At 44.7% G+C, this 24,651-nt stretch overlaps 1 long non-coding RNA gene across 1 annotated transcript; it reads right to left on the reverse strand.

Moving 5' to 3' along the window:
- Window positions 1-23,632: 23,632 nt before the first annotated feature.
- LOC138658316 (uncharacterized) lies at window positions 23,633-24,084 on the reverse strand. Its single transcript, XR_011317445.1, has 3 exons — window positions 23,995-24,084; window positions 23,824-23,910; window positions 23,633-23,657 (listed from the first exon to the last, which is right to left on the reverse strand). It is a non-coding gene; the product is annotated as an uncharacterized lncRNA (long non-coding RNA).
- Window positions 24,085-24,651: the final 567 nt, after the last annotated feature.

Genomic DNA, 24,651 nt, shown 5'->3' on the forward strand with positions numbered 1-24,651 from the left:
TGGAAATCACCAGACGCTGTGTTTCCTCCTTTTTGATGCTCTGCCAGGCCTTCACTGCGGTGGTTTTCAGTTGCTGTTTGTTTGTGGGCCTTTCTGTCTGAAGTTTAGTCTTTAACAAGTGAAATGCATGCTCAATTGGGTTGAGATCTGGTGACTGACTTGGCCATTCAAGAGTATTCCACTTCTTTGCTTTAATAAACTCCTGGGTTGCTTTGGCTTTATGTTTTAGGTCATTTTCCATCTGTAGTATGAAGCGACGACCAATCAGTTTTGCTGCATTTATGTTATGATCTGGTGGTTTAGGAACAACATGAGACAAGCTCTGAAGGAGGTGGTATCTGTACTGACCGCAAACGCTGAACCTAGCAGCGCAACTAAAAATAGCCGTGGGGGGTACCTGACGCGCCCTAGACCCCTCGGCACAGCCTAAGATCTAACTTCCCCTAAAGATGGAAACAGGAAACCTATCTTGCCTCAGAGAAAATCCCCAAAGGAAAGATAGCCCCCCACAAATATTGACGGTGAGAGGAGGGGAAAATAACATACGCAGAAATGAAATCAGATTTTAGCATAGAAGGCCAGTCTAGCTTGATAGATAGGACAGGAAAGGATACTGTGTGGTCAGTATAAAAACTACAAAACAATCCACACAGAGTTTACAAAATCTCCACACCTGACTAAAGGTGTGGAGGGTAAATCTGCTTCCCAGAGCTTCCAGCTAACAGAAAAAATCCATACTGACAAGCTGGACAAATATAGAATGCACAGAACAATAAGTCCACAACCTGTGGACTGAAATGAGCAAAGCCAGAACTTATCTTTGCAGAACTGGTTAGGAAACCAGGAGAATCCAAGCAGAGATGTGAATCCAGCCAGGAACATTGACAAGTGGCACAGGCTGAAGAAAGAGCCAGACTTAAATAGCGGACAATAAGTGGAGGCAGCTGATGACAGCTAACTCCAAGGAGCAGCCATACCACTAGAAACCACAAGAGGGAGCCCAAGAGCAGAACTCACAAAAGTGCCACTTACAACCACCGGAGGGAGCCCAAGAGCGGAATTCACAACAGTACCCCCCCTTGAGGAGGGGTCACCGAACCCTCACCAGAGCCCCCAGGCCGATCAGGATGAGCCAAGTGAAAAGCACGAACCAAATCGGTAGCATGGACATCGGAGGCAACAACCCAAGAATTATCCTCCTGGCCATAACCCTTCCACTTGACAAGATACTGAAGCCTCCGCCTCGAAAAACGAGAATCCAAAATCTTCTCAACCTCATATTCCAACTCTCACTCAACCAACACTGGGGCAGGAGGGTCAACCGAGGGAACAACGGGCACCACATATCTCCGCAACAAAGATCTATGGAAAACATCATGAATGGCAAAAGAGGCAGGAAGAGCCAAACGAAAAGACACCGGATTAATAATTTCAGAAATTTTATAAGGACCAATAAACCGAGGCTTAAACTTAGGAGAAGAAACCTTCATAGGAACATGTCGAGAAGACAACCAAACCAAATCCCCCACACGAAGCCGGGGACCAACACGCCGACGGCGGCTAGCAAAACGTTGAGCCCTTTCCTGAGACAAGGTAAAATTGTCCACCACATGAATCCAAATCTGCTGCAGCCTGTCCACCACAGAATTAACACCAGGACAATCAGAAGGCTCAATCTGTCCAGAATAAAAACGAGGATGAAAACCAAAATTACAAAAGAAAGGTGAAACCAAAGTAGCCGAACTAGCCCGATTATTAAGGGCAAACTCGGCCAATGGCAAGAAAGACACCCAATCATCCTGATCAGCAGACACAAAGCATCTCAAATAGGTCTCCAAGGTCTGATTAGTTCGCTCAGTTTGGCCATTAGTCTGAGGATGAAACGCCGAAGAAAAAGACAAATCAATGCCCATCCTAGCACAAAAGGCCCGCCAAAATCTAGAGACAAACTGAGAACCTCTGTCAGACACAATATTCTCCGGAATGCCATGCAAACGAACCAAATGCTGAAAAAACAATGGAACCAGATCTGAGGAGGAAGGCAACTTAGGCAAAGGTACCATATGGACCATTTTAGAGAACCAGTCACAAACAACCCAGATAACAGACATCTTCTGGGAAACAGGAAGATCTGAAATAAAATCCATGGAAATATGCGTCCAGGGCCTCTCAGGGACCGGCAAAGGCAATAGCAACCCACTAGCGCGGGAACAGCAAGGCTTGGCCCGGGTGCAAGTCCCACAGGACTGCACAAAAGCACGCACATGGCGAGACAAGGAAGGCCACCAAAAGGACCTAGCAACCAAATCTCTGGTACCAAAAATCCCAGGATGACCAGCCAACACTGAACAATGAACCTCAGAAATTACCTTACTTGTCCATCTATCAGGAACAGCTTCCCCACTGGACAGCGGTCAGGCCTATCAGCCTGAAATTCCTGAAGCACCCGCCGCAAATCAGGGGAGACAGCAGAAAGAATCACCCCCTCCTTAAGAATGCCAACCGGCTCCAGGACTCCAGGAGAATCAGGCGAAAAACTCATAGAGAGGGCATCAGCCTTAACATTCTTAGATCCCGGAAGATACGAGACCACAAAATCAAAACGGGAGAAAAACAGGGACCATCGAGCCTGTCTAGGATTCAGCCGCTTGGCCGACTCGAGGTAAATCAGATTCTTATGATCGGTCAGGACCACAAGACGGTGTTTAGCTCCCTCAAGCCAATGTCGCCACTCCTCAAACGCCCACTTCATAGCCAACAACTCCCGATTGCCGACATCATAATTGCGTTCCGCAGGCGAAAACTTTCTGGAAAAAAAAGCACACGGTTTCATCAAAGAACCATCAGACTCCCTCTGAGACAAAACGGCCCCTGCCCCAATCTCAGAAGCGTCGACCTCAACCTGAAAAGGAAGAGAAACTGTTATGATGAGGTAATTCAGTACCACAATGGACATAGAAGTCAGAGCACATACAGTGATCTGACAATAACCCAAAAACATAGAACGAGCTCTGAGACATGGGAACTCTGCTGACCGCAATCCCTAATCCTCTCCAACCACACTAGAGGCAGCCGTGGATTGCGCCTAACGCTCCCTATGCAACTCGGCACAGCCTGAGAAACTAGCTAGCCTGAAGATAGAAAATAAGCCTACCTTGCCTCAGAGAAATACCCCAAAGGAAAAGGCAGCCCCCACATATAATGACTGTGAGTTAAGATGAAAAGACAAACGTAGAGATGAAATAGATTTAGCAAAGTGAGGCCCGACTTACTAAACAGAGCGAGGATAGGAAAGGTAACTTTGCGGTCAACACAAAACCCTACAAACAACCACGCAAAGGGGCAAAAAGACCCTCCGTACCGAACTAACGGCACGGAGGTACACCCTCTGCGTCCCAGAGCTTCCAGCAAGCAAGAAAAAAACAAATAAGCAAGCTGGACAGAAAAAAGCAGCAAACAAAATAACAATAGCGGAACTTAGCTATGCAGAGCAGCAGGCCACAGGAACGATCCAGGAGGAAACAGGTCCAATACTAGAACATTGACTGGAGGCCAGGATCAAAGCACTAGGTGGAGTTAAATAGAGCAGCACCTAACGACTTCACCACATCACCTGAGGAAGGAAACTCAGAAGCCGCAGTACCACTCTCCTCCACCAACGGAAGCTCACAGAGAGAATCAGCCAAAGTACCACTTGTGACCACAGGAGGGAGCTCTGCCACAGAATTCACAACAAGAAACATCCAGTTGACGCAATACATGGGCAGAAGTAAATCGGCGTTTAAGCTCCTGAAAGGCCTCAACAGCCTCAGAGGACCAATTCGTCACATCAGCGCCTTTCTTCGTCAAATCAGTAAGGGGCTTAACCACACTGGAAAAGTTGGCAATGAAACGGCGATAGAAATTAGCAAAGCCCAAAAATTTTTGAAGTCCCTTCACAGATGTGGGTTGGATCCAGTCATGAATAGCTTGGACCTTAACAGGATCCATTTCTATAGACGAGGGAGAAAAAATAAAACCCAAAAAAGAGACCTTCTGAACTCCGAATAGGCACTTAGACCCCTTCACAAATAAAGCATTATCATGAAGGATCTGGAACACCATCCTGACCTGCTTCACATGAGACTCCCAATCATTGGAAAAAATAAAAATATCATCCAAATATACGACCATGAATTTATCAAGATAATTGCGGAAAATATCATGCATGAAAGACTGGAACACAGATGGAGCATTAGAGAGCCCAAATGGCATCACAAGGTATTCAAAATGGCCTTCGGGCGTATTAAATGCAGTTTTCCATTCGTCACCCTGTTTAATACGAACAAGATTATATGCCCCTCGGAGGTCAATCTTAGTAAACCAACTAGCCCCCTTAATCTGAGCAAACAAATCAGTAAGCAGAGGCAAGGGGTATTGGAATTTAACCGTGATCTTATTAAGAAGACGATAATCAATACAGGGTCTCAAGGAGCCATCCTTCTTAGCAACAAAAAAGAAACCCGCTCCCAATGGTGACGAAGAGGGCCGAATATGCCCTTTCTCCAAAGATTCCTTAACATAGCTCCGCATGGCGGCATGCTTTGGCACAGACAGATTGAAAAGTCGGCCCTTAGGGAACATACAACCAGGAATCAAGTTAATAGCACAATCACAGTCCCTATGTGGAGGAAGGGAACTGGACTTGGGCTCATCAAATACATCCTGGAAATCCGACAAAAACTCAGGGACCTCAGAAGAGGGGGAAGAGGAAATTGACATCAAAGGATTGTCACTTTGTACTCCTCGACAACCCCAACTAGTCACCGACATAGTTTTCCAATCCAGCACCGGATTATGTTCCTGTAACCATGGAAATCCCAGCACAACAACATCATGCAGGTTATGCAACACCAGAAAACGGCAATCTTCCTGATGTGCAGGAGCCATGTACATAGTCATCTGTGTCCAGTACTGAGGTTTATCCTTGGCCAAGGGTGTAGCATCAATGCCCCTCAAAGGAATAGGGCTCTGCAAAGGCTGCAAGGAAAAACCACAGCGCCTGGCGAATTCTAAGTCCATTAAGTTCAGGGCAGCGCCTGAATCCACAAATGCCATGACAGAAAAGGACGACAATGAGCAAATCAGGGTCATAGATAAGAGAAATTTAGGCTGTATAGTACTAATGGTAACAGACCTAGCGACTCTCTTAGTACGCTTAGGGCAATCAGAGATAACATGAGCCGAATCACCACAGTAAAAACACAGCCTATTCTGACGTCTGAATTCCTGCCATTCTATTCTAGTCAAAATCCTATCACATTGCATAGGTTCAGGACTCTGCTCAGAGGATACTGCCATATGGTGCACAGCTCTGCGCTCGCGCAGACGCCGATCAATCTGAATGGCTAGAGACATAGATTCGCTCAAACCGGCAGGCGTAGGAAAGCCCACCATAACATCTTTAAGGGTTTCAGAAAGACCTTTTCTGAAAATAGCAGCCAGAGCCTCTTCATTCCATTTAGTGAGCACAGACCATTTTCTAAATTTCAGGCAGTATAACTCTGCCGCTTCCTGACCTTGACACAAGGCCATCAGGGTCTTTTCTGCATGATCCACAGAATTAGGTTCGTCATACAATAATCCGAGCGCTTGAAAAAATGCATCTACATTCAATAATGCCGGATCCCCTGTTTCAAGAGAAAAAGCCCAGTCTTGAGGATCACCACGCAGCAAGGATATGATGATTTTCACCTGCTGAATGGGATCACCAGAAGAACGGGGTTTCAAAGCAAAAAAACAATTTGCAGTTATTTTTAAAGTTCAAATACTTGGATCTGTCTCCAAAAAACAAATCAGGAGTAGGAATTCTAGGCTCTTGCACTCTGTACTCTTGCAGCAAGTTTATCCACACGAGAAAACAAACCCTGAACATCCATGCCAAAGCATATATCCTGAACCACCCAGATATCAAGAGGAAAAAAAAAGACAAACCAAAGCACAGAAAAAAAATGGTTCAGAACTTTCTTTTCCTTCTTTTGAGATACATTTAATTCATTTTTGGCCACTTGTAATGTTATGATCTGGTGGTTTAGGAACAACATGAGACAAGCTCTGAAGGAGGTGGTATCTGTACTAACCGCAAACCCTGAACATAGCAGCGCAACTAAAAATAGCCGTGGGGGGTACCTGACGCTCCATAGACCCCTCGGCACAGCCTAAGATTTAACTTCCCCTAAAGATGGAAACAGGAAACCTATCTTGCCTCAGAGAAAATCCCCAAAGGAAAGATAGCCCCCCACAAATATTGACGGTGAGAGGAGGGGAAAATAACATAAGCAGAAATTAAAACAGATTTTAGCATAGGAGGCCAGTCTAGCTTGATAGATAGGACAGGAAAGGATACTGTGCGGTCAGTATAAAAACTACAAAACAATCCACACAGAGTTTACAAAATCTCCACACCTGACTAAAGGTGTGGAGGGTAAATCTGCTTCCCAGAGCTTCCAGCTAACTGAAAAAATCCATACTGATAAGCTGGACAAATATAGAATGCACAGAACAATAAGTCCACAACCTGTGGACTGAAATGAGCAAAGCCAGAACTTATCTTTGCAGAACTGGTCAGGAAACCAGGAGAATCCAAGCAGAGATGTGAATCCAGCCAGGAACATTGACAAGTGGCACAGGCTGAAGAAAGAGCCAGACTTAAATAGCGGACAATAAGTGGAGGAAGCTGATGACAGCTAACTCCAAGGAGCAGCCATACCACTAGAAACCACAAGAGGAAGCCCAAGAGCAGAACTCACAAAAGTGCCACTCACAACCACCGGAGAGAGCCCAAGAGCAGAATTCACAACAATTTGGCTGGATCTGAGCACACAGTACGGCTCTGAATGCCTCAGAATTCATTCAGCTGCTTCTGTCCTGTGTCACATCATCAACCCTCAGTGAACCCTCTGTATTTACTTTCATGCAGTCTTCTCTTTATGGTAGATTTGGATATTGATACGCCGACCTCCTGGAGAGTGTTGTTCACTTGGTTGGCTGTTGAGAAGGGGTTTCTCTTCACCATGGAGATTATTCTGTGATCATCCACCACTGTTGTCTTCCGTGGGCGCCCAGTTCTTTTTGCATTGATGAGTTCACCAGTGCTTTCTTTCTCTCTCAGGATGTATCAAACTGTAGATTTTGCCACTCCTAATATTGTAGCAATTTCTCGGATGGGTTTTTTCTGTTTTCGCAGCTTAAGGATGGCTTGTTTCACCTGCATGGAGAGCTCCTTTGACCGCATGTTTACTTCACAGCAAAACCTTCCAAATGCATGCACCTCACCTCAGATCAACTCCAGGCCTTTTATCTGCTTAATTGAGAATGACATAACGAAGGGATTGCCCACACCTGTCCATGAAATAGCCTTGGAGTCAATTGTCCAATTACTTTAGGTCCCTTTAAAAACAGGTGGCACATATTAAGGAGCTGAAACTCCTAAACCCTTCATCCAATTTTAATGTGGATACCCTCAAATGAAAGCTGAAAGTCTGAACTTCAACTGCATCTGAATTGTTTTGTTTAAAATTTATTGTGGTAATGTCTATAACCAAAATTAGAAAAATGTTGTCTCTGTCCAAAAATATATGGACCTAACTGTAGCTTCTCAACAGTAGGTTCAAGCTCAGAAATAGGGCAATAGTTACTCCCACGCATTTAAAGTTGTGTCTATGATGGTTTGTTGTCTTTTCAGGCACAAGGCACAGTGTCAGTGGGGAAAAAAAGAATATTAGTAAGTGGCACTACATGACTTGGCAGAACTTGAAAACCTGGATACTTTCAAAAGCACCAGTGTAACACCACTGCCTGCATCCCTGCATGGCTTCCCATTCCTCACCATGCAGGGACACCAACGTACTCGCCACCCCAGGTCATGCAGTGAGTAGAGATAAGCGAATATTTCAATATTCGGTTCAGATCGCGATCGCCAAATTTGCAATGTTCGCCAATTTAATAGCAGAATATAGCCACATGCCATACACAGCACAAAGGCTGGTGTTTTCCGGCATAGCTGTTCTGATCAGCGGTAGCGCTACTGTCGGTAGATCGTTACCGCCGTCAGAGCCCTGCGGCGTCATGTTGTCAGATGTCGGCGAGTATGGTGAGTTATTAAACCAGTGAGTATGGTTTAATTTAGATTCAATAAAGGAGTCGGCATCATTATTTAAATTAAGGACTTTATTTCTGGGTGTGTGTTTTTTTTATAATATCACTATGGAGTTAGTAATGGGGGTGTATCATAGACACCTCTCCATCAATAACCTGTGGGCTTAACGTCACCTGACAATACAGAGGTGACATCAAATCCTCCAACCATTACCCCACTTGCCACTGCTACAGGACAAGTGGGAAGAGCAAGGCTAAGCACCAGATTTGGGGGAGCAGAATCCATGCCCCCTTCTTAGGCTATTAATATCAGCTCGAAGCTGTCTGCCTAACTTTTGCTGGTTATTAATTATAGGGGGAACCTACATCATTTTTTTGGGGTGTCACACATTTTAATAGCCAGTAAAAGCTAAGTATACAGCTGTGAGCTGATATTAGTAGCCTGGGAAGCTTCGTGGGTATTACACCCTTCCCAGGCTATAAACATCGACCTCCAGCAGTCGGCTTTCTCTCTGCTGTTTAAGAAAATTGCACGGGAGTCCACACCATTTTTTTCAGAAAAATAATCTTTTAATAATTAAATACATGTACAGTAAGCTGTACATGCACTGTACTAATTGTATATGTCACTTACATCTGTATATCTATATATTCTATGTGTATTTACTGTATGTAAATCCATCTATTCTGTCCGGTCGAGTCCTGCTGTGATTTTACTTTACGCGGCAGATGAATTGCCGGCTTTTTATCCTATCTATCTAATCCTATCTATTTATCTATCTATCTATCGGTTAATTTTAACATTAAGACTTCGATAAAATATGAAAAATAAAATCCAGAAAATCAGATTGTGTAAATTATATAAATATATTTGCATTTTGCAGTGAAAAATAAGTATTTGATCCCCTTCCAACCATTAATAGTTCTGGCTCCTACAGACCAGTAAGCTCCTAATCAACTCGTTACCTGCATTAAAGACAGCTGTCTTGCATAGTCACCTTTATAAAAGACTCCTGTCCACAGACCCAATTAATCAGTCAGACTCTAACCTCTACAATATAGGCAAGACCAAAGAGCTTTCTAAGGATGTCAGGGACAAGATCACAGACCTGCACAAAGCTGGAATGGGCTACAAAACTATAAGTAAGATGCTGGGTAAGAAGGAGACAACTGTTGGTGCAATAGTAAGAAAATGGAAAAAATTCAAATTGACTGTCAATTGACATTGATCTGGGGCACCATGCAAAACCTAACCTCGGAGGTGGAAACATTATGTTTTGGGGGTGTTTCTCTGCTAAGGGCACAGGAATGCTTCAGTGCATCAATAGAAGAATGGGTGGAGCTATGTACCGTAAAATCCTAAGTGACAACCTCCTATCATCTGCCAGAACATTAAAAACAGGTCATGGCTGGGTATTCCAGCATGACAATGACCCAAAACATACATCCAAGGCAACAAAGGAGTGGCTCAAAAAGAAGCACATTAAGGCCATGGAGTGGCCTAGCCAGTCTCCAGACCTTAATCCCATAGAAAACTTATGGAGGGAGTTGAAGCTCCATGTTGCCAAGCAACAGTCTAAAAATCTTAATGATTTAGAGATGATCTGCAAAGCGGAGTGGACCAAAATTCCTCCTGACATGCGCGCAAACCTCATGATCAACTACAAAAAAAATCTGACTGCAGTGCTTGCCAACAAGGGTTTTGCCACCACGTACTAAGTATTGTTTGCCAGAGGGATCAAATACTTATTACTTATTTCTCATTGCAAAATGCAAATAAATTTATATAATTTATACAATGTGATTTTCTGGATTTTAATTTTGCTATTCCATCTCTTAATTTTAAAATGAACCGACTCTTAAAATTATAGACTGTTCATGTCTTTGTCAGTGGGCAAACTTAAAAAATCAGCAAGGGATCAAATAATTATTTCCTTCACTGTATCTATCTATTATCTATCTACTTTAAAATACTTTAGTCGCATCGCAATTATTTTCCTGCACTTTTATCGAATTTTACCGACTTTTTCCGATTTTAAGAAAAATGCTTGTGTTTCTGTTTCTGCCAGTATATCAGCCCTGCCCGCCTGCAACTGCCAATATATCAGCCGTGCCCGCCTGCACCAACCGCCTTGCATATCTGTTGTGTCTGCTTGTACCCTCCTGTTTGTATACCACCTGTCGCTGCCAGCACCTTCCTGTCTTTAAATCAGCTGTGCCAGACAGTCCACCTACAGTAATTGACTACACTTGCCGTTACAGTGTCCTGTGTCTTTGGGGGTCAGCTGCCGTGAGTTCTGAGGTCTGTCCGGGAGTAGCACCTGGCATCTATCTGGAGCCAAGTGAAACCCCACTGTTAGGGTCCCAAGTAACGAGTCGGATGTTCACTTAGCCATTCCCCTCCAGGCTCTCCTCAGTCCACGGCACAGTGGGTCCACGAACCACGTGCTCCTGCGTGTGTGACAGCCAGTATATTACAAATGTATTTTTAACATTTATACAAGTAGATGCATAATTTAAACCTTGGCCCCCAGCTTGACTTTGTTCATATGTATGGTGCCCTTGTAGTATTCTAGATCCTTTAAAGACATATGTGTTCACCCTTCACCCCCATGTAATTATGTCCCCGATCCTGGCCCCTTCCTGTAACAATGTCCCTTCACTAGTATAATGCCCCCCATCCTGGCCCACTACATGGTATACTATGCCCCATCCTGGGCCCCTTCCAGTAATATTGTCCCCATTCCAGGCATAATGTCCCATTGTCATGACAATGTTTTTAGATTCGATATGGTGGCCTTTTGCTAGGTGGTCAATTTTCCTCTGTGCTGGGCTTCAGTCCTTTTCAACTCTAAGGCTACGTTCACATTAGCGTCGCCGACGCAACGCACGACGGATCGGAAACGCACGCAAAAACGCACCTTTTTTGACGCAAGCGTCGGACGGATGCGTCGTAAAACGCAGCGTTTTTTGTGCGTTTTTGTTGCGTTTTTACAAAAAACGCAGCGTTTTACGACGCATGCGTTGTCAAACAATGATTATATCTTTACACACAATTTAGTGTCTAGACACTAGATAACACCACCAATGAATAGAAGAGGGTGGGTCTAGTGTCTAGACAATCGATAATGCCACCAATGGGTAGATGAGGGTGGGTATTAATGTAATAGTGGTATATATACCCCGGCATAGATTATTTCCAACCATAGAGCATCAAGATGGATCGTTCCATGGAGAGTGTCTACCTCAATTTTGAGCTGGAATTAGCCCTTGCTATTGCCTATGCTATTGCCTGTCATGAACAGAGGAAAAGAGACAAACTACGGAGAAGGAGTCGTCGGCGTTTTTGGCTACACCCTATAGTGGAAGTCCGAGAGAGTCGTGGAACCTACCATTGTCTGTTTGGCGAGTTAAATCACAACCATGAGAAATACTTCGAGTACACCAGGATGTCTCAAAACAGCTTCCGATATCTGCTGCGTCTGGTGGAAGGAAGCATTTCCAGGCAGGACACGCAGCTCCGTAAATCGATTTCCCCCGAGGAACGTCTGCTGGTGACTCTACGGTACGTAATGGAATGTGAAGGATTTATATGTTCTTGCCATTTTTTAAAGTAATGTGTTTTTGTTTTGTGGGGTGGGGGATTGTAATTAAAAATGAAAAATTCTTTCATAACAATGTAATTAATTACATTTATTTCTTTTTCTTCTTGTCAGTTTCCTTGCTACCGGAGAGACCTTGAGATCACTGCATTTCCAGTTTCGGATTGGAGTCTCCACACTGTCTGGTATTATTGCCGACACATGCCGCGCATTGTGGGACAACCTCCGGGAGGAATTTTTACCCATCCCTACAACAGAAATATGGCAGGCCAACGCCCAAAAATTCGAACAAGTGTGTTCTTTCCCTAACTGTATTGGAGCCGTGGATGGGAAGCACATTAGGATTACCAAGCCTTCAAGAAGTGGATCTCTTTTTTTTAATTATAAAAAATACTTTTCCACCGTGCTCATGGCAATTGCAGGTGCGGACTGCAGGTTTCTCGCTGTGGACATTGGAGCGTTTGGCCGTGCAAATGATTCACAGACATTTAAGGAGTCAGACATGGGCCGAAGATTATATGAGAACAATTTTAATTTCCCCCAGCCACGACCTCTTCCCAACACCGAAGGCCCGGCCCTGCCATTTGTTGTGGTTGGGGATGAGGCTTTTCAAATGAGTGGCAACCTACTTAAACCGTACTCCAGTCGGGGGTTGGACCGCACCAAAACTATTTTTAATTATAGACTGTCCAGGGCCAGAAGAACTGTTGAGTGCGCCTTTGGCATCCTGGTCTCCAAATGGCGTATCTTAGGATCCGCCATAAATTTGAAAATTGAGACAGTGGATGAGGTGGTGAAGGCGTGTGTGGTTCTCCACAATTTTATTATTGATAAAGAGAGAGTCAACATGGAACTCGATGAACCCATACCAAATCCATTGCCTGATTATCAAGATCATCCTCTGCGGACAACTGTGGAGATTGCTCATATGAGGGACCAATTTGCTGCATACTTTGTTTCTGATGTTGGGCGTGTTTCATGGCAAGATCAAATGGTCTAATTCATCTTGTTATTATGATGTCATGTAAACACTGTGGAGTCCATGTCATTTAACCATCCTATGTTTGGTTATTGTTATGTCCCCTGATTTTCTAATGCGTTGTGTTCTGAAATAAAGTTCTTGTGCCTTTCCGTTTTCACAAAAAAAATCTCCCATATGTTTTTCCATAGTAATAGAATTGTAAAATCCATTTTTAGTGAAAGTAATGTGTGTCCCACAAAATTTATGTGAGCACCAGTACCCAAATGGACTGTGACAAAACAAATACATTTTTCAGCCGTGTGTACCATAGTTTTGAACGTATAACATGATCGGCTCCCACCTTGTCAACCATTTTTGTATAAATCATTTTTATTGGTCACAGCAATAAAGAATAAAGGTAAACAGTACAAACTGATAAATCTGTGCAATGATAGACAGTAATTTTAAATCGGACAGGAAGAGCATAGTTACATTTATGTCTTACGATATAATTTTCTAATTAATAATGCTCTTGACTATCCCGAAATTATGGGTTAATAACAATAAAGAACTACCGGGATAGTTGGTAACAATTATTAAATTCCTTTGTAGATATTTAAAATACAATATGAAAATCAAAACTGGATATGAGGAGGACATACATAGAAAGTAAGAAAGAGGAAAGAAAAGAGGGTAGAAAGAAGAAGAAGAGAGGGGTGGATGAGGGGGTGGGGAATTCAGGGAAGGAGTGCGGCTGCCCCCGTAGCCCAGCGGACAAGACGCATGCTGAGGAACGGCCCGGAAGCATATGAAAATAAGCTACACAGTGTGTCGGGTTCTGGAAACCCAGAGATCCAGTTCAGGAGTTTCCCTAAAAGCGATCCAAGGGGCCCATGTGTTGTAGGTTTTTTCTACGTTACCTGGTGACTGGTTTATCAACTGCTCCATTCTATAGATGTTATTAAGTTCTGCCACAAATTCTGTACGGGTAGGAAATTTTTCTTGTTTCCAAAACCTAGGGATTAGATTTCTGACTGCGGTAAGAAAGTGTCTGAGGATACCCCTCTTGAACCTGGATATTGATAGGTCGCATAGAGACAGCAATGCTAGACCTGCTGAAGGTTGGATCTGTGTGATAGACAGCTTATTATGGAGTTCAAAGACAGCCAACCACAAATCCTTTATGGGGGGGCAGTCCCACCAGATATGTATGTAAGAGCCTATTTCCTTTAAACATCTCCAGCAGGTGTCAGGGGTCGTGGGGAACACCACATGCACCATGGAGGGGCATCTATACCATCTTGCTAGAATTTTATAGCTCCTCTCCTGTGATACCGCGCATAATGACGATCTGGATGAGAAGAGAAGAATTTTTCCCCTGTCTTCAGATGACAAGGGCCTTCCCAGGTCGCCCTCCCATTTCGGGAAAAACAATGGCCAACCCTGCAGCGGAGCCCTCCCCTCTTGGAAGATTTTATACAGCAGCGAGACAGTATGATCCGGGGGATTTGCTGATATACAAAGCATCTCAAAGGGAGTTAGCGGCCTGCTGATATTGGTTTGTTTAGAGATTGAGTGGATATAACTTTTTAGTTGTTCATAGAAGAACCAATCAATAGAGTGGGATTCTTCCTCCGGGAATAATTCCCGGAGGGACTTCATCCCAGTTTCTTTTAAGTAATCATGGATGATGGGTTTGGAGTCTTTTCTCTTATTTAGAAATGTCTCTCTATTCAGCCCCGCTGGAAAAGCAGAGTTGTCATAAATTGGGATTAAAGGGCCCGGGAGAGTTGTGATCTGAAGGTCTTTGTTTCGATTTTTAATGAGAAGCAATATGTTTCGCGTGAGGAAAGGTATGTAAGTGCCCGGTCCTAGCCCCCTGCCTCCTGTCCAAAGAACAACTTGAGGGTCGCATCCGTTAAGATCGTTTTCTAGGTTTACCCACTTTTTGTTGTTTTTACTGTGATAAAGGTCTAGGATACAGGTTCCCATTGATGCATAACTATAAATCGCGAGATCCGGGAGACCCAATCCACCTGTCAGTTTAGATCTACTTAATGTTGTATATGAAATACGTGCCCGATTATGAGACCAAATAAAACGGGTAATTATTTGTTTGAGGCGGGAAAAGAAGGAAGCTGGCAAGTATAGGGGAATTGTTTGAAAAAAATATAAGAGACGAGGCAGAAGGTCCATCTTAACTGCATTGATCCTACCCAGCCAGGACAATTGGAGCCTGTGCCATTTCTCCAAGTCTGAGTTTGTTTTCTGTAGGATTGGCGCAAGGTTGCTTTCAAACAATTTCGACGTTTTGCTTGTAATTTTGATACCTAAATAAGTAAGGGAATCAAAGTTCCATTTAAATGGGAAGGACCTCCTTAATTGATCCACCAAGGGGAGTTGGAGTGAAATGTTTAGGATTTCGGATTTATGGGAATTCATTTTGAAGTTACTTAGGTGGCCAAATTTATGTAGCTCCGAAATGATATTTGGTAGACTCGTAGAGGGGGACGTGATATATAGGAGGATGTCATCTGCAAAAAGTGCTAGCTTATGTTCTTCAGAACGTAATTTTATGCCATTAATTGATGGGTTGTTTCTCAGGGCCACAGCTAAATGCTCCATTGTTAGGATATATAAGAGGGGAGAGAGAGGGCACCCCTGCCTTGTACCATTCCTGATCGGGAACATTTCCGATAATGTGCCATTTACCTTGACCTGTGCACTAGGACAAGAATATAGGGCGGAGATCCTACGCAGCATGTTTTCTTTTAGGCCAATTTCCTCTAGGGTCTGGGAAATAAATTCCCAATGGACCCGGTCAAAGGCCTTTTCCGCATCTATTGACATGATACACAGGGGGTCCCCCTCCCTGCCCGCTCTGTCGATTAGAGAGATGGTTCGGATTGTGTTGTCCCTCGCCTCTCGCCCTGGGACGAAGCCCACCTGGTCTTGGTTTATTAGTTTTGGTAGAAGGGGGCATAATCTATTGGCTAACATTTTTGCATATATTTTAATATCCAGATTTATTAAAGAGATCGGGCGGTAATTTTCGCATGTAGAAGGGTCCTTGCCCAGCTTAGGGAGAACTGTTATGTGAGCGATGAGTGCCTGTGTAGGGAAAGAGCCCCCAAGAGAGACAAAATTACAGGCCTTCAGGAATATTGGACTAAGCAGCGAGTTGAACAACTTGTAGAAGCCTGCTGAGTACCCATCAGGGCCCGGGCTCTTGCCCTGTTTCAGGGCGCTAATGGTTTCAGACACCTCCTCCACTGAGAATTCCCTTTCAAGATCAAGTAGATCACCTTCAGGCAGAGTGGGTAGTTTATGTTCCTGTAAATATGATTTGATTTTGTTACGGAGAGAATGTAGTGGGGCCTCTTTATAGTGACCCGCTATGTTATATAGAGATTTGTAGTATTCGCTAAAGTTGGAGAGAATATCTTTGGTATTAAACATTTTCTTCCCCTCTTTGTTTTTAATAAAAGGAATGTAGGTATTGGGATTACGTTGATTGAGAGCTCTGGCCAAGAGTCTACCACTTTTATTACCGAGCTGGTAGAAGCGGCTCTTAAGTCTTTCTCTGAGGCATTTGGATTTTTGGTCTATTATAGATAGCAGTTTTTGTCTGGCCGAGGAGAGCCGAGCAAATGTGCTGGCCTCAAGGTCTCGTTTGTGTTTGTTTTCTAATTGGTGGATTTGATCTGTTAAGCTAAGTATTTCCGCCGCTCTTTCTTTTTTTAACCTAGCGCCATGAGAGATGAGGACGCCTCTTACTACACTTTTCAAAGCCTCCCATTTTACAGTGGGGGACGTGGTGTCTTCCTCGTGGTCAGTCAGGAAATCTGTGATTGTTTGATCAATCTTGGATTTACATATTGGATCCTGAAACAGATTTTCATTCAGACGCCAGGAGAAACCTGCTCTCGAGGCAGAATGAAGTGAGATTGTTAGGTAAATAGGAGCGTGATCTGACCACAGTATCGACCCCACATCCGCCTTTACCTGCATGTCAAGCAACTTATGTGAAACGAAGAAATAGTCTATTCTACTATAAGTGTTATGTATTTTTGAGAAGAAGCTATAGTCCTTAGTTGTTGGATTAAGAACCCTCCAGATATCTACCAGTCTCATGCTGTGCAGCTGGGATCTTATTTTTTTAATAGAAGATGCAGGATATGAGGACTTACCCGAAGAGACATCCGCCGCAGGGTTCATAGGAATATTAAAGTCGCCCCCAAGTATCACAGGAGAGGAACCAGCAAACTCCTCGAGACGTCTTTTGCAATCGGCTCCAAACTTCTGTTGCCCTTGGTTTGGAAAATATACGTTAGCAATTACAAGTTTATGTGCTGCCCATGTGATGAGTAGGAAGATATATCTGCCGTGTTTGTCAATTTGTGAGTCTAAGATCTCAGGTACAAAGGATTTGTGGAAGGCTATTGAGACACCTTTTGACTTTGAAAATGGATTTGGACTATGATACCATTTGGGATAATTTTTCGTGGTACAGTGTGGTACCACACCAGTTTTGAAATGTGTCTCTTGGAGCAGTAGCACAGAGACCCTCTGTTTGTGACTCTCAAATAGGACCCGACGTCTTTTTTCTGGTATATTTAGCCCCTTAACGTTGAAGGAGCAAAATTTAAAATCATCCATTGTCAAATATCCCTACGCCAACCCGCAACACTATGAGCCCCGTCCGCCAGAACCGGCGACAGCCAAGGGTAGTAGGGAAGGAACAATAGGAGGGAAGGGAAAAAGACAGGGTAGAGAAGAGATAATAGAACATGGAAAACATGAAAGAAGGTGCGTTAGGGTTGACGCACCAGGTTAGACTATGCATCTGTGTAGTTAGGGCAAAAGAATGGAGAAGGAGAAGTCTCCTCCCCTCCCTTCGCCCGTGCACCTTAGGTGGATAAGGGAAGCCAAGGGAGATACCGAACCCCCCAACCCCCCCGAACTTGGTAGGTCCCATAAATGAGGATTTGCAAACATGTAAACAATAAGTGATCATGGGACCACTCAGCTGCAGCAGAGTATCTGGGCATATTGCAACAATGGGCAGAAACTAATTAAAACTAAGAAGAAAATGAAACAAATGAAGAGAGGAGAACTTCATGGGGGATCTGAGGAGCCTTCGTTGGTATGACGATTCTTGGAACGGGGAACCTTGAGCCACCTCGGAGGAGCATCTGGAAGTGTCGGGGCCAGAGGCCAATCTGGAAGATCTATTAATGGGAGTTCAAATGTTCCTAAGAAGTTAGCCAGGTCCCCAATCCGGCGAAAGTATGCACTTTTGCCGCCTTTGAATGCTGTTAGTTGGAATGGGAACCCCCACCTGTAGGGGATATCTCTTTCCTTGAGAACTTCCAGCAAGGGCTTCAGAGCTTTGCGCAGAAATAGGGTGCGCCTGGATAGGTCTGATAGGAGTAGGATTGGATGGCCTTCAAACTGGAGGGATCCCTTTTTCCTAGAGGCCATCATGATGGCCTCCTTAATTCTGAAATAATGCACCCTGCAGATGACGTCTCTAGGGCGCGCCTCAGACGTGGGTTTAGGACCAAGGGATCTATGAATCCTGTCGAACTCGATGGTGTTGTCCTCGTGGTCGCCGAGAATGTCCAGAAATATTCTCTGAACTGTGTGGTCTAGGTCCCGAGGACTGACAGATTCTGGTAAGCCACGTATACGGATATTGTTACGCCTGTTGCGATTCTCTAGATCCTCAAGGCCAGATGACATTTCCTCCAGTTTCATGGTGTGGTCCATTAAAATTTCCCTGTGCGCCTGAAGTTCCTGTGAAATATCCTCTTGTGTCTTTTCCACATCTTCTATACGCGATGTGAATTCTGTCTGTAAGTTATGTATCTCCTTTTTGTAAGAGTTCTCAAGCCTACACGCAAAACTTTCCAGGTCCGTTTTAGTTGGAAGAGCTTTAATGTATTTACTCAGTTCAGCTATATTCATGTCCTCCGATATGTCTACATCTCCCCCGCTATTGTCTGTTGTTTTTTTAGGAGAGATGTGTGAGGTCTGTGGCTCTTTTGAGGAGGAACTATTTTTGTGCGGTGTTTGCGACATTGCTGATCTGGTGTTCCTTGTTTGAAGTGGTTGGTTTAAGAATCGATCCATGTCCTCTATAGGAGGTTCCTTATGTAAGCCTGTGGGTTGCCCAGAAGTCTTCTTATTTTTACCCATATATATCTGCTGCTATTAATTGCCCGTGGTAGTGTTCAGGGGAGCATGGGGGCACAGCGGTCGCCACATCAGACAAAGCCCCCCATCAGCAAGCCCCCTCCGAGGTGCATTAGTTATGATCTTGAGGTTAGTGGGGCATATACAATGTCCTGGACCAGGAAAAGGAACCTCTAGTTGTTATACACAATTTCAGCACTAGGTGTCACCAGAGGTCTGGGCTAGTAAGTTATAGGCCTGTTACACGGTGTGCTGCAGTTCCTTTTCCTGATAATGGTGCTTCTTTATGAGGAGTCCCGTCCCCAAAATGGCGTCCACCCTATCAGTGGCGGGAAATCAATCAACACTGGCGGTACAATGGTGGGCGCCCTGGGGGGATTCTCCTATCCCACCTATAGCAGTCCTACCTTCCTTGTCTTCCTCTTTAGTGGGGTGCACACTTCAGGGTTTCCCCAGCAGGAGTTCCAGGGTGCTCGCGGCGCTCTCTCTGTGAGTGCACACCGCGCCTGCTGAGCCTCCTCGTGCTGTCCGCAGAGCCTGAGGGGATCAGTGGAGCGCAGTCCGCGCACTCCTCAGGGACTCACCCGCAGGGGCTCCGACCAAGCACGACCGCGGCGTTCTCCCCGCAGATGCTCACCGCGCTCTGTCCGCCGAGCCTCCCTGTGCCTTCTGCAGAGCCTGATGGAGCCGGTGGAGCGCGGTCCGCGCGCTCCTCTGGGATTCACCCGCAGGGGTTCTAACTGGGCACGCCTGCGATGTTCTTTCAGCAGGCGCCGCGGAGAATCCAAGGGCGGGAGGGTCCCTCCTTCACTGCCCCCTCAGCTCAGCGGGGGTCCGCGGGCTTCCTATCGCCGCCGCTCACCTCGCCCTGCACCGCCTGCTGTGTCAGTCTGTGCCCGGAGTGGTGAACTGTAAGGCCGCTCCAGGTCCGTGGGTCCGATGCGGCGTCTCCTCGTGGAAGGGGGGTCACCCGCTGGGGGTCTCCCTTAGTCCATATATGATTGCCCAGAAAAATTGGTGGTCCATGTTTGAGTGGAGTCTGGGGGAAGACCTTTTTCCTCCTTTTTGCTGGAGGAGCTCTCCACCATGCGTCCTTCTTCTCCGGCTGTTAGACACGCCCCCCCTTGTCAACCATTTTTAATCCTGCAGACTATTTTCATATGGAACCTGGCTTGACAAGGAGGGAGACGATCATGTTTGCAAAACTCTACAGAGTTAACACTATTGTACTCAGGATGCTAGAATACGTCCAGAGTCAAATAGTGGCGACACTGTGAACATTGCTTCCACCTCACCTGACCAATATTCTTAAGGTACATTAATAAAACTATTATCCAACGATACCGACCAGTGATACGACTGGACCAAGATCGTTGTTTAGTTGTCGCTGGTTGCTGGAGAGCTGTCACACAGACAGCTCTCCAGCGACCAAAAAAGAGCAAGTCCCGTGTAATCTGGGTAATGTTATGAAGCGCATGGCCGCACTCACGATGTTTACCATTGTAAATGTAATGTTAAAAAATACAAAAAAACATTATATTCCGGTGTGTGACACGTCCATCGCTGTCAGCTTCCCGTACTGTGCCAGCCCTAAAGCACAGCACAGCATTTATTATTAAGTCAACGGTGTGCTCAGCTTTACGGGCGGGAATCACAGTGTCAGTGCGGAAAGATGACGGCGAGGGACGTGGTTGACACCTTTTTATATTTGTGGGGTATTGTTCACTTTTTATTTGAGTGTTTAAAACACTGCGCTACTAACCCAATATTCCCTTGTTTAAAACAAAGACATTGCTGGATCGGTGTGTAACTCGCCGATCCAACAATGACAGCGTGTGATCAGTTACCCCAAAAAATTCCAAATCATTCGCTGACACCAAAAATCTCACAGCAGGTGCTCAATCGTTTTACGATTTCAGAAAAGATAACGTTGGTTACACACAAAAACCAACTTTATCTATACTGAAATCGTTGTGTGATGGTACATTTTAAACTTGACATATTGAGCAATGCTGTTTGTGTTTGTAACATCTGATAGTACACTGAGCGACAGCCCTATAAAACAATGAAAAAAAAAATTGATAACATATTGTCAGACATTGCACATCAGGTGTTACAAAGACAAGATTTGTGTATACGGCGCAAGGTGTGATTTGGTGCAAACTTTATTTGAGACAATAAAAACACATTTTTTTTTTAAAAAAATAACATTTTTATTTAGGGACACAAAATAAAAAATGGGAAAATGTAATTAGGGGGTATCTACATCCGCTATTAAAGGGGATTGATATCCCCCACTTTTTGGGGGTGTTGAGGAGAACGAGGAGGAGGATGAGGGGGAGGAAGCTGCATACTCTATCACACTAGACGGGATGCCGACATCAATCCAGGCAGTTGATGGTGGCGAGACTGCCAAAGCAGGAGGTGAGGGAGGAGGAGGGACGACCAGTGTCCTTGGCTGGCTACTCCGGCTACGGGTCGACCCAGGCTGTGTAGATGGTGTACTCCTTGTAGACCCAGGCTGGGTACTGGGTGTACTCTGTGTAGACCCAGCCTGGGTACTTGGTGTGCTCCGGGTCGACCCAGGCTGTGTTCTGGTGGTAGTTTGGGGAGCAGCCATAGCCAAGGTCGTAGTGCTTGTCGTCGTCGTCGTCTTCTTCTTTTTCTTCCTCCTCTCTCCCTCTGGGTGTGGGTCGGCCTCCCGTCTGTGTGCCCTTGAAGGCCTGTCATGCTCTGAACTTTGGGGCTCTGTTCTGTGGTGGCGGTGGCGGTGGCCCTCGGCACGCGGAGCTCTGTGGTGGTGCTCTGCAGCAGGAGTCGGAGTCATGGCAGCCAGTGATGGTACTGCGGGCACATTTGTCGCCGACTGCATGACCCGAGCCTGCTGCAGAGCAGTGACATATACATTGTTGCAGCCCTGCATGACCGAAATCTGGAGTTCCGGCGTAAGATGTTCAACCATGCCGTTGTGAATGGCATTAAAAAAATGTTTGGCCGGCCTCGAGAGATCCGTTTCGATGTTTTCAAGACGCCGTTCGATATTGGACATTTTATCGCACAGCGCCTTGAAACCATTCTGAAATACGGTGCTCAAATGTAAAAATTCGGGCATGACCGCCCTGTCCGAGGCCCGCTGACGCTGTCGGGAAGACCCAAAGGAAGGAGCGACAGAGGCCTCGGCCAGGGAAACATCTGATGGACCGGCTGCCGGTTCGCCAGATTGTGGTGGTGCAGACCTGCTCTCGCTGTGGGATGGCTGCGACAGTTCAGATGGCGCTTCACAAAGGACCGCTCCAGAGTGTCGGACAGTCTCGCAGGTGCTGCTGTGTGTTCTGTGAAAACATAAGGAAACCATTAGTATACTAAATATCACATTTCACATGCGTCATTAATAAACTTTACCGCCAGGTATCCATTGCCGCCATAAATATTAACCTATTTTTAATATTGACACTGCATATGCACCATCAATATTAAAAAAAAAATCATTTATTTATTCAAAATAGTCACCCATGGTTGCGGTTTGTAACGCCAGACAATTATGCTTACGTTGGAACTGCCATGACGTCACGGTCATGTGACCGAGACGTCATCACAGGTCCTGCGAGCTGAGCAACCATGGGAACATAACCTGCTTTGCAGTGGAATGTATGCCGTATCTATTATATTTTACTTTTTTGTGTATAAAAAATCTGGGATACACCTGGATAGCCACTATACTACTCCACTATGAAATATTGGCTGGGCATGGCCAATCTACTATCTTTCTGTGTTCTGTATACTTCAGATTTCAGGGAAATTGCTAGTAAGTCAAGCTCACCATTGTAGTAATCCCAGAAGGGAGCCGCTGTGTCAAGTGTGAGAAGACCAGAAATGAATAAAAAATTCGAGGTCAACGAGGCGTGAAAAGTAAAAACAAAATACTTTATTCACTTCAATCAGAAGCAGAGGATGAAACATCTGCACAATACAATAAAAACACTATCTACGCGTTTCAGGTCTGATGTTCCCTGTCACCTGAAACGCGTAGATAGTGTCTATTGTATTGTGCTGATGTTTCATCCTCTGCTTATGATTGAAGAGGATAAAAGTATGTATTTTTTACATTTCACGCCTCGGTGAACTTGCCTTTTTTTCTTCATTTCTATACTTTGTACTTGCCAAAATAAATGGCTGGGCAATAAGCTACGTGGCTGGAATGTAGTATGTGAATATGCATGTTGTAAAAACTAGGTGTGTGCATAGGTACTATACTTACTCTCTGCTTTCAAGAACCGGTCGCAGGAACTGCAGTATACGGTTGTACTTGTACACCGAGGTCCTTGAAGCGGCAGCACCACTACGGGTCTGTCCCTCCTTTTTCAGGCCCCTCCTGAAGCGGTCCTTCATGGAGCGCCATCTGGTCCTCAATTGTTTAACTGTGTATAAAGATAAAAAATAAAAAAGGTTTTAGATAATATATTGAAAACGATTACGCAACCGTGTGCAATCCCAATAGAAGACATCACAGACGGTTGTGTAATCCTGGCATGATGGGTCACAGCAGCATTTTGGAAATACTTACGGAAACTAGCTTTCGCCTTGGGGGAAGCGCTGTCGAAGCCATCCCACAGCGATTGTGCCACCTCTAACCACAGATGCCGCAATATGCCCTGGTCCGTGTGCCGGGGGTCACGGCTGTCCCACAACGGGCCCCGTGCTTCAATGGATGCCACCATCATGTCAATATCCAATGGTTCATCCAGGGCCCGTTGTGAAACCTAGAATAAATGGAAAATATTAATGTTTGCAAGAAAAAAATAATTCTCCCTACCTCCTCCAACACCACCTACCACAAACACCACCACCCCCTCCCACCACCCCCCATACCCGCAAAAACAAAAAAATTACAGAAAAAAAATGAATAGGTTTTAAAGAAAAACTTACTCTCCGTCCTGCAACCACAGCTTGGCCCCGTGGTCCCTGCTCCTGCTCCCTCTGTTCCTCCTGGTCCTCCTCCTCACTTGAAGAAGCCTGCAAAATAGTTTACCAAAAAGTTGAGTGACCCATCTACAAATGACAGCGAATATAGTAAGCAATAGTAGATCATGTACTCACCGGACTCCTCAGCGGTGGGGTGTTGCTTGAATCGCTGCCGCTGGCCATGACTAATGCAATTCTGAAATAAAGAACAAAATAACATTGATCCTATGCTCCTATGCACAATCCAACAATATATTAAAAAAAAAAAAAATATTCATTTAAACCACAAAGAACATTGCACTGCAACTGAACTAACGCTGAGCAAACAACACGGCCACATTGATTAAATTAAATTAAAGAAACAATGGCAGAGACAACCCAATGCCAGAGTACAAAAGCCTAAAGATAAGAAAACTAATCTACAACAGACCCTATGTAGTAATCCCAAAAGAGTTTTTTTTTTTTTAAAAAGTACAGTATGCATGGAGCAACCCAAAAAACACTATAGATTTTTGAAAGGAAAAAATTAACAACCCCCAAAAATTAAGGGCAGAAAAATTAATAAAACACACCATACTTTACAATAAAACCGACAGGGCCGGAGACAATAAAAGGCCATACAACGCCATACATCACAACCAGAAACATACAACAATGTCTTTACACAACCACAGTGCTGAACATAATACACAACTTGCAATAAAAAATAAATAAATGTAATAACAGGGCGCAGAATCATTCTATACTACCATATTTTAAAAAATAAAACCGACAGGGCCGGAGACTATTAAA

This window comes from Ranitomeya imitator, chromosome 1, assembly GCF_032444005.1.
Source record: "Ranitomeya imitator isolate aRanImi1 chromosome 1, aRanImi1.pri, whole genome shotgun sequence".
NCBI classification, from domain to species: domain Eukaryota; kingdom Metazoa; phylum Chordata; class Amphibia; order Anura; family Dendrobatidae; genus Ranitomeya; species Ranitomeya imitator.